Genomic DNA, 10,607 nt, shown 5'->3' on the forward strand with positions numbered 1-10,607 from the left:
ACAACGAACTGAGATCAAATAGAATTATATCACTAACAATGCACATCTTTGGGCTTGTACTGTTAATGGTACCTATGATACCAAGATATTGTATGTTTTGTTTTGTTTTTACTTGGTAATGTATTTTTTTTTCTTTTTCTTTTTTTTCTCTTTCTCTTTGTTTGTGTCCTAAATTATATCTATATGTGTACTTGTATAACTGATGAAATAATAATAAAGAGGTATGGTACAACAATGTCGGGGGAACCGTAACACGATCAACTGCCGTCCCAGTTTATATCAGAGGCACTGGGACATTGCGCATGCCCTCGAATGCATGCGGGTGGAGGTTAGGATGCATTCGGGGGTTCCCCCCATATTGTTGTCCCTACCTACTGGGTGTAAATCTAATATAGATATCACCCTATCCAATCAGATGGGAAAGTCCCACGTTGAGAACTGGTGGGTTAATGATCTCACCGAAAGCGATCACAACACAATCGGCTATAACATTAATTACAGATCACAAAGAATAGGTATTGATACCCACACAGATGAACTTAAGAGGAAAATAAAAAGAAATTGGAGTGAAGTGGAACGCAATTTGATTAGAATGCACTTTTATAACAAATTGCAGTTAAATCCAGTATGTGAGGGAATTCAACTGGAAGATAACACTCGGATTTTAATTAATGCACTCGATTATGCAATTAATGTGACAACTACATATTCACAAAAACCTATAAAGAAGAATATCTTCCCAGTTTACATACTCAAACGTAGAACAACAACAAGGAAAATGAGGAAACTTTATCAAAAATCAAGATCGGACCTAGAACGACAGTTCTATCTCCAAAAGTATAGACAATCTAAATGGTTATATACTAACCTCATCAAACAATATCGACTAAGTACATGGGCTACGTTAATTAAGCAAGAACTCCTAAAGAATCCATGGAGCTGGCCCTACAAGTTCATCGCCAAGAAGATAGGAAATAAGTTGAACCTAGTTACTCTGAAGAAGCAAGATAACTCTTACACAGAAACATGGAATGATACCGTGGGGTATCTTCTGGAAGCTTTACTACCACTTGATAAGGAATCGGAGGACTCTATAGCACAATCTGAAATCAGAGAAAACATGAACATACCATATGATAATATCATTCCCATAATGCCTTTTGCTAAAGAGGAAATTGCAAACATCATAGACACACTAAAGTGTGGAAAGGCTCCTGGACCTGATGGTATAGTCAACGAGGTACTGAAAATTCTTAAGAATGATTTGTTACAACCGCTACAAACTATTTTCAACCAATGTCTTGCCCAAGGCCAGTATCCGGCCAAATGGAAAACTGCAAACCTAATTATTGTCCCTAAGGATGCGAAGAAAGACCCCGCTGAGGTCAAGACATACAGACCCATTTGTTTGTTAGACAACGTAAGCAAAATATTAGAGAGGCTCATAGCTGTCAGACTAAATGAAAGACTAACTATGTTGGAGCAATCGGACAGGCAATACGGATTTAGACGAGGGACCTCTGCTGAGGATGCAATTAACAATATTATACAAAAGATTACCTCAAGTACTTCCAAATACATAATCGGTATTGCCTTGGATATTAGTGGCGCATTCGACAACATGTGGTGGCCGTGTGTCTTGAAGGTCTTAAGAGACATACGGATCCCGGGTGCCATTTATGGAATTATTGCTAGTTATCTGAGTGAGAGAATTATAAGATTCAATTATGGCAGTGAGGAAGTCTCGCGACATACAAATAAGGGATGTCCACAGGGGTCAGTATTGGGCCCTATATTATGGAATCTTACTCTTGAGCCGTTACTTAAAGAACTTTACAAGGAAAGAACCGTATTACAGGTCACAGCATATGCAGATGACGTCTTCATACTGGTCGATGCTGGAAATCGAAGAGACTTAGAACGGAAAGCTTCAGTGGCCCTGAGTATTGTGGCTCGATGGGCGGTAGATTCCAAGATGATAACTGCTAAACATAAAAGCAATGCTATCCTGCTTAAAGGAAGAATGGCAAGGAACCCAATTATCAAATATCACGATCTTACCATCAAGTGCGTGGAGAAAATCCGATATCTAGAAGTAGATATTGACCAGGGTACGAGATTTAGCTCACACGCAAATGGAGCCTTGGCTAAGGCAAAAACAGCACTCCATAATATACTAAGCATGGGGAATGAGGCCTGGAAGATCCCATACAATCTTTCATGCTTATACTATCAAAGAATCTTCCTCCCCATAGTTGGCTATGCAGCGTCTGTGTGGGCAGATACCACGCAACAAGTGCAGACCAGGACTAAGCTAAGGGCTATACAAAGGAATGTTCTCTTAAGAATTCTTGGTGCTTTCAGAACTACTCCAACTATCGCACTAATAGTTATTCTTGGAGATCTACCGTTAGATTTGGAAATATTACGCTTGGCTGCCAGGTACTGGCTGAAGAAAGGACGTAATGATAGATTGGAAGCCCTACTTGGCATAAATGTTAAAACTAGAAATGAAATAGATGCAGTTGTATGGAATAAATGGCAACAGGAGTGGGCAACATCCCAAAGTTCCGTACGCGTAAGGGAGGTCTTTCCGGATGTGAACTGGAAATTGAAAAGAGGCGACTTCTCACCAACTAAAGGATTCGTTTATTATGTCACTGGTCATGGACCATACGGAGAGTATTTAAAAAGATTCAAGATGAGACAGGATGATTTATGTGAAGTGTGCAGAGTTAGTGACACACCTGACCACTCTCTATTGAGTTGTAAGCAACATAATGATCAAATCATAAGCGGATTGCGTAAAAGACTTACAACCCTTAAATGGAGACAACACTTACAGGATCGGATAGTTCTGGAAACTGTAAATAGACTGGCTGGAGAAATCTCTCTAAGAGAAGAAGAATCATATAGGCATCAACCTAAGTCTCTAATACCTACAAACGACGATAATAAAGGCCGGACCAGCAGCATAAATGCCAGGCGCAGTGAAAGATTAGCAGCTATTCAACGAGGAGAGTGGAAACCCGACAGACAGAAACATTCCAAGGACTTAAGATATTATGAAGATGGTCCGACTTGTATCAACAGAAGAACCTACTACATCAAGGCATTGAGGGGACAACCAGAGATGGATCACTGAGTCAGGACTGGCTGAGATGAGACAAAAAGAGCAGAAATTTTAAGAACTGTGTATCCCTATTATTTCTTGGAATCGTGAAGATCTGTGACAAAAGTGTTTATCAAGTCCTTGGACCTTATGGGCTTTCAGAGAGAAGTGTCAACAAGAAATAAACTACTGAATTTAGGTTTGGTCAGGGTGGAACAAGAAGAGGATGTCTAATGCCGAGGACTGTGGTGAACTATATCATCCCTCAAAAGTGTGGAAGTGAGCTTACTGAAGATGAGTGCCCTAAGAGTACTTCAAGTGTGCTTCAAGAAACTGGACTGATTCTGCTGGACTTTCCTTGGACCCGTGTGTTGCTAGAAGAACACGCATGGGAACATCTGATGGATTTCAAAGTGAAGTGTCAGCCAGAAATAAATTATTGGATTTAGAACTGGCTGGAACAGAACAAGAAGAGGGTGTTTTAAAGTCGAGAACCGTTGTTTACTGAAGTTGAGTGCCCTAAGAGTGCTTCAAGTGTGCTTCAAGAATCTGGTTGATTCTGCTGGACTTTCCTTGGACCCGTGTGTTGCTAGAAGAACACGCATGGGAACATCTGATGGACTTCAAAGTGAAGTGTCAGCCAGAAACAAATTATTGGATTTGGAACTGGCTGAAACAGAACAAAAAGAGGGTGTTTAATTCTGAGAACCGTTGTTTACTGAAGATGAGTGCCCTACGAGTGCTTCAAGTGTGCTTCAAGAAACTAGTTGATTCTGCTGGACTTTCCTTGGACCCGTGTGTTGCTAGAAGAACATGCATGGGCACATCTGATGGACTTCAAAGTGAAGTGTCAGCCAGAAATAAATTATTGGATTTAGAACTGGCTTGAACAGAACAAGAAGAGGGTGTTTAATGCCGAGAACCGTTATGATCTATAATATTTCCTTAATGAGTGAAAGTGACTATGTCGGTGGTGAGTGCTTCAAGAGTTTGGAACTGGGCTTGTTGGACTTTCCTTGGACCTGTGTGCCGCAAGATGAACGGGTATGGGAACAGCCACTCTTCTGGTTGTCCCTTCTAATCATTTCTCAAGTTCTAATTCCTAAAAGAAATTGGTCTAAGGACTATCTCATATGATAAATTCTAATGCAAATCTTTTTAGCTTCCTAGAATCTGAATTATATTATATATATTGATTTATTGTTTTATATATCATTATGTATTTATATTTCTTTCTTTTTATTTTCTCTTTTATGCTTATATATTTTATTTCATCTTTAATATTCCTTGTTTTTATATCTAAATTTATATCTTACATATCTATGATATATAACCAACTTCTTCTGTCTTTCTTAAAGTAAATTCTGAATGTTCTAGTAATACTGGAAGTGGGAAGTTGAGTGTTAGTGATGAAGTGGAACAGCCTTTCTTCTTGCTGTCCTCTCATAATACAGGAATTTAACCTGTGTCTCCAGAACAGGTCTAAGGACCAACTAACAACTACTATTTTTTGTTTGTCTATATTATATATCATATTTTATTTTAATTGTTGTGTTGTGTTAAAATTTTTCTTTTAGTACTCTCTATCTAATGTTGGAAACACACCTTGGTGTAATCTTCAGGTACCAAGGTGAATAATCCTCTCCTTTTCCTTTTACACCCTTATCCTTCTGAGGGGCACGACCGCTCCCAGCTAAATGTGCAAAAAAGAACTGCAATGTACGGGAACTACGCTGGGAGAGAAGGTGTAATTGTGAGCGAGGTGAGAGGTGGCTGGAGGACCTCGTCCCCCGTGCCCCTCCAAACCTGTCCCTACCTACTGTCTAGCGAAACCACAGCCAAGGGAACGGGCTTGGAGAATGTCAGCGGGGAAAGAAGACCCTGTTGAGCTTGACTCTAGTCTGCCGCTGTCGGGAGACGTGACGAGGTGTAGCATAAGTGGGAGGGCTCCTTCGAGTGCCCGCCGGTGAAATACCACTACTCTCACTGTTTTCCGACTCACCCGGTTGGACGGGACGCGGGCGTCGGGGTTCCCCATCCTCGTCGCACGTTGTTCATGAACCAAGGCCCCTGCTACTGGCCGGCCGGACCGGACTCCCGGTCCGTGCCGGACAGGGGGCCGACCCGATCCGGGGACAACGGCAGGTGGGGAGTTCGTCTGGGGCGGAACATCTGTCAAAGGATAACGCAGGTGTCCTAAGGGCGGCTCACCGAGGCCAGAAACCTCGCGTAGAGCGAAAGGGCAAAAGCCGCCCTGATCCGCACCCTCAGTACGGGTGAGACCCGGGAAACCGGGGCCTATCGATCCTCGCCGTCCGAAGGATCTTCGGCGGGAGGTGACAGAAAAGTTACCACAGGGATAACTGGCTCGTGGCCGCCAAGCGTTCATAGCGACGCGGCTTTTTGATCCTTTGATGTCGGCTCTTCTTACCGTGGGGACGCAGCGCTCCCCGAGCGTATGATTGTTCACCAACCAACAAGGAACGTGAGCTGGGTTTAGACCGTTGTGAAACAGGTTAGTTTTATCCTCCTGGCGTTTAGAACGCGGCCAAGGTAATCCTGGTTAGTACGAGAGGAACCCCAGGTTCGGACCAATGGTACCGCGCTGGTTCGATCGAACCTTGGTGCGAAGCTACGTCCGACGGCTGAAGATTGATCGCCTCTAAGGCCGAAGCCGTGCCCGGAGCTGCGTGACCGTGGGTCCCTGCACTCTGAAAGGCAGAACCACCAACGCTGGACCCCTTCGCCGGGGACCGGTAAGGCGGGGAGCCACCAACCAACCCCCCAAACCGGGGGGTGAGGCTCCCCGCGAGTAGTGCCATCGAGACTCCGCCCACTTGCCCCACTGACCGAGGTCTTTGGGATTCTAGATGGGGATTCAAGGGGTAATGAAGCACTCGGAAGTTGGGACCCTGAACCACTCGTAGACGACTTGGGTATCTGGCGGGGCGTCGTGAGCGGTGAAGCCTCCGTACGGTGGCGACCCGTTGAAAGGCAGCCCTCGCTTGCAGGTTCGTGCTGTCGGCTGCACGGCACCTGAAAAGCAGGCTCCTACTTTCAGGAGGTCCCTCCGGGGACCTCCGCCGGGAGTCCAGACCCCAGTTTCGACCGGGGGAGGACACCCAAACCGGCAGCCGGCACCTTAACTGGTGCTGCGCACCGGGGCTTCCAGCATGTGGCGGATAGCTGGACTTGGGGTTTTTAGGGTGACTTGGTTGCCCTACGACCCAGCCGACCAAAAGACATGCATCCCAGTTTAGCTCGCTGTAGAGCACTGGAAATTGACCGGCACTTGTAAATGTGCCGGCAGATAGAGGTGTCTTGTGCAGTTAGGTTGAGCTTAACTGTAGAGCACCGGACCAAAAGCACGTTAATAATGATTGAAATTGACCGGCACTTGTGCCGGCCAGCATTCAACCGTATATCGGTTGATTGAGCTTAAGACTCTAGTCGCATTTAATGAAAGTGCATGAATGAATGAATGCAATGGAGTAGGAGGGCTTCCACGCGGAGCTCTCCGCCGGAGGTTCAGACCCCGGCCGGTTTCGGCCGGCTGGGGGAGAACTTCCAAACCGGCGGCCGGCACGCATGTATCGGACAATGTCCTTCTCGTCCCCCCAAGAAGTCCTTCTCGCCCCCCTAAGCCATTTTTTCTATTTCCAAAAACGCGGCCTCCATCTTGGAAAATGGCGGATTTTGTCCCCAGCGACCAGCACCTTCGCCCCTGAACACCCTTTCAAACTGGTTCCAGCAGACGTATCGCGCTAACGCCTAACGCAGGGTGGTAGGTAAAGGAGGCTGGAAGACAACGTGAGGGTAAAGTAAACAGTGGGTGTTTGGTTCGAGTCACGGGAAAGGTTAGATTCTCCATTGGAAATGCATGAAAAATGCTAAATTTTAACGGTTTTTCAAGTTTGAACTGAAAATCCCGTTTTGGCGCGAAACTCAAATAATTTCTTAGGATGGAAGCTACATCCTTCCCATACACGAAAACATGCAGGGCTAGCCTAAATCAAAGACGAAAGGGTGACTTTTTTAATTAAATCCGCGAGCCTGCGCCCTTCTCGCCCCCCAAACCGCCATTTCTGGAAAAGGCCGTTAAAGTGTACTTGTGTTTAACCGAGGAAGACAAAACTTGGGATTCGGGTAATTCAGTACCTCTCCTCACAGATTGTAAAATTTGATGAGGTTCGAACCACGCGAAGTGTGAAAAAGTGAACAAAGAAAATGACAATGTCCTTCTCGTCCCCCAAGAAGTGCTTCTCGCCCCCCTAAGCCATTTTTTCGATTTCGAGCAATCGAGTTGAAATTTTACACAGACCTAGATCCAGGCAAGAGAACAAAAAAAGGTAAACGAGATTTTCAGATATCTCCAAAATCGCGGCCTCCATCTTGGAAAATGGCGGATTTCGTCCCCAGCGACCTGCACCTCCGCCCCTAAACAACCTTTCAAACTGGTTCCAGCAGACGCATCGCGCTAACGCCTAACGCAGGGTGGTAGGTGAAGACAACGTGACGGTAAATTAAGCAGTGGGTGGAGTGTTCGAGTCACGGGAAACGTTTGATTCTCCATTTGAAATTCAAGAAAAATGCTAAATTTTAACGGTTTTTCAAGTTTGAACAGAAAATCCCGTTTTGGCACGAAACTCAAATAATTTCTTAGGATGGAAGCTACATCCTTCCCATACTCGAAAACATGCAGGGCTAGCCTAAATCAAAGTCTAAAGGGTGACTTTTCTAATTAAATCCGCGAGCGTGCGTCCTTCTCGCCCCCCAAACCGCCATTTCTGGAAAAGGCCGTTAAAGTGTACTTGTGGATAACCGAGGAAGACAAAACTTGGGATTCTGGTAATTCAGTACCTCTCCTCACAGATTGTAAAATTTGATGAGGTTCGAACCAGGCAAAGTGTGAAAAAGTGAACAAAGAAAATGACAATGTCCTTCTCGTCCCCCCAAGAAGTGCTTCTCGCCCCCTAAGCCATTTTTTCGATTTCGAGCAATCGAGTTCATATTTTACAAAGACGTAGATCAAGTCAAGAGAACAAAAAAGTTAAATGCCACTTTGAGATATTTCCTAAAACGCGGCCTCAATCTTGGAAAATGGCGGATTTTGTCCCCAGCGACCAGCACCTTCGCCCCTGAACACCCTTTTCAAACTGGTTCCAGCAGACGTATCGCGCTAACGCCTAACGCAGGGTGGTAGGTAAAGGAGGCTGGAAGACAACGTGACGGTAAATTAAGCAGTTGGTGTTTGGTTCGAGTCACGGGAAAGGTTAGATTCTCCATTGGAAATGCATGAAAAATGCTAAATTTTAACGGTTTTTCAAGTTTGAACAGAAAATCCCGTTTTGGCGCGAAACTCAAATAATTTCTTAGGATGGAAGCTACATCCTTCACATACACGAAAACGTCGAAGGAAAGCTGAAAGTGACTTTTAGAGTCAAACTGGGAAGCAAAATTCCCAAGTGTGCAGGTTCGTATGCTGTTTTCTCTGCATAACGTGGACCTTTTTCAAAATTAAACAGGAAATTCAATTTCCGGGCAAAAGTGACAATACTTGGGATTCGGATAATTCAGTACCTCTCCTCACAGATTGTAAAATTTGATGAGGTTCGAATCACGCAAAGTGTGAAAAAGTGAACAAAGAAAATGACAATGTCCTTCTCGTCCCCCCAAGAAGACTTCTCGCCCCCTAAGCCATTTTTTCGATTTCGAGCAATCGAGTTCATATTTTATACAGACGTAGATCAAGTCAAGAGAACAAAAAAAGTTAAATGCCATTTTGAGATATTTCCAAAAACGCGGCCTCCATCTTGGAAAATGGCGGATTTTGTCCCCAGCGACCAGCACCTTCGCCCCTGAACACCCTTTCAAACTGGTTCCAGCAGACGTATCGCGCTAACGCCTAACGCAGGGTGGTAGGTAAAGGAGGCTGGAAGACAACGTGAGGGTAAAGTAAACAGTGGGTGTTTGGTTCGAGTCACGGGAAAGGTTAGATTCTCCATTGGAAATGCATGAAAAATGCTAAATTTTAACGGTTTTTCAAGTTTGAACTGAAAATCCCGTTTTGGCGCGAAACTCAAATAATTTCTTAGGATGGAAGCTACATCCTTCCCATACACGAAAACATGCAGGGCTAGCCTAAATCAAAGTCGAAAGGGTGACTTTTTTAATTAAATCCGCGAGCCTGCGCCCTTCTCGCCCCCCAAACCGCCATTTCTGGAAAAGGCCGTTAAAGTGTACTTGTGTTTAACCGAGGAAGACAAAACTTGGGATTCGGGTAATTCAGTACCTCTCCTCACAGATTGTAAAATTTGATGAGGTTCGAACCACGCGAAGTGTGAAAAAGTGAACAAAGAAAATGACAATGTCCTTCTCGTCCCCCAAGAAGTGCTTCTCGCCCCCCTAAGCCATTTTTTCGATTTCGAGCAATCGAGTTGAAATTTTACACAGACCTAGATCCAGGCAAGAGAACAAAAAAAGGTAAACGAGATTTTCAGATATCTCCAAAATCGCGGCCTCCATCTTGGAAAATGGCGGATTTCGTCCCCAGCGACCTGCACCTCCGCCCCTAAACAACCTTTCAAACTGGTTCCAGCAGACGCATCGCGCTAACGCCTAACGCAGGGTGGTAGGTGAAGACAACGTGACGGTAAATTAAGCAGTGGGTGGAGTGTTCGAGTCACGGGAAACGTTTGATTCTCCATTTGAAATTCAAGAAAAATGCTAAATTTTAACGGTTTTTCAAGTTTGAACAGAAAATCCCGTTTTGGCACGAAACTCAAATAATTTCTTAGGATGGAAGCTACATCCTTCCCATACTCGAAAACATGCAGGGCTAGCCTAAATCAAAGTCTAAAGGGTGACTTTTCTAATTAAATCCGCGAGCGTGCGTCCTTCTCGCCCCCCAAACCGCCATTTCTGGAAAATGCCGTTAAAGTGTACTTGTGGTTAACTGAGGAAGACAAAACTTGGGATTCTGGTAACTCAGTACCTCTCCTCACAGATTGTAAAATTTGATGAGGTTCGTACCACGCAAAGAGTGAAAAAGTGAATAAAGAAAAAGACAATGTCCTTCTCGTCCCCCCAAGAAGTCCTTCTCGCCCCCCTAAGCCATTTTTTCGATTTCGAGCAATCGAGTTGAAATTTTACACAGACGTAGATCAAGTCAAGAGAACAAAAAAAGTTAAATGCCATTTTGAGATAATTCCAAAAACGCGGCCTCCACCTTGGAAAATGGCGGATTTTGTCCCCAGCGACCAGCACCTTCGCCTCTAAACAACCGTTGAAACTGGTTCCAGCAGACGTATCGCGCTAACGCCTAACGCAGGGTCGTAGGTAATGGAGGCTGGAAGACAACGTGAGGGTAAAGTAAGCAGTGGGTGTTTGGTTCGAGTCACGGGAAAGGTTAGATTCTCCATTGGAAATGCATGAAAAATGCTAAATTTTAACGGTTTTTCAAGTTTGAACAGAAAATCCCGTTTTGGCGCGAAAC

At 44.6% G+C, this 10,607-nt stretch overlaps 1 pseudogene; it reads left to right on the plus strand.

The window, feature by feature from the left end:
* The first annotated feature begins 4,486 nt into the window (after positions 1-4,486).
* LOC145983301 (large subunit ribosomal RNA) lies at positions 4,487-6,127 on the plus strand (annotated as a pseudogene).
* Positions 6,128-10,607: the final 4,480 nt, after the last annotated feature.

The sequence above is a fragment of the Lepisma saccharinum genome, unplaced genomic scaffold (genome assembly GCF_977018435.1).
Source record: "Lepisma saccharinum unplaced genomic scaffold, izLepSacc3.1 HAP1_SCAFFOLD_761, whole genome shotgun sequence".
Taxonomy (NCBI): domain Eukaryota; kingdom Metazoa; phylum Arthropoda; class Insecta; order Zygentoma; family Lepismatidae; genus Lepisma; species Lepisma saccharinum.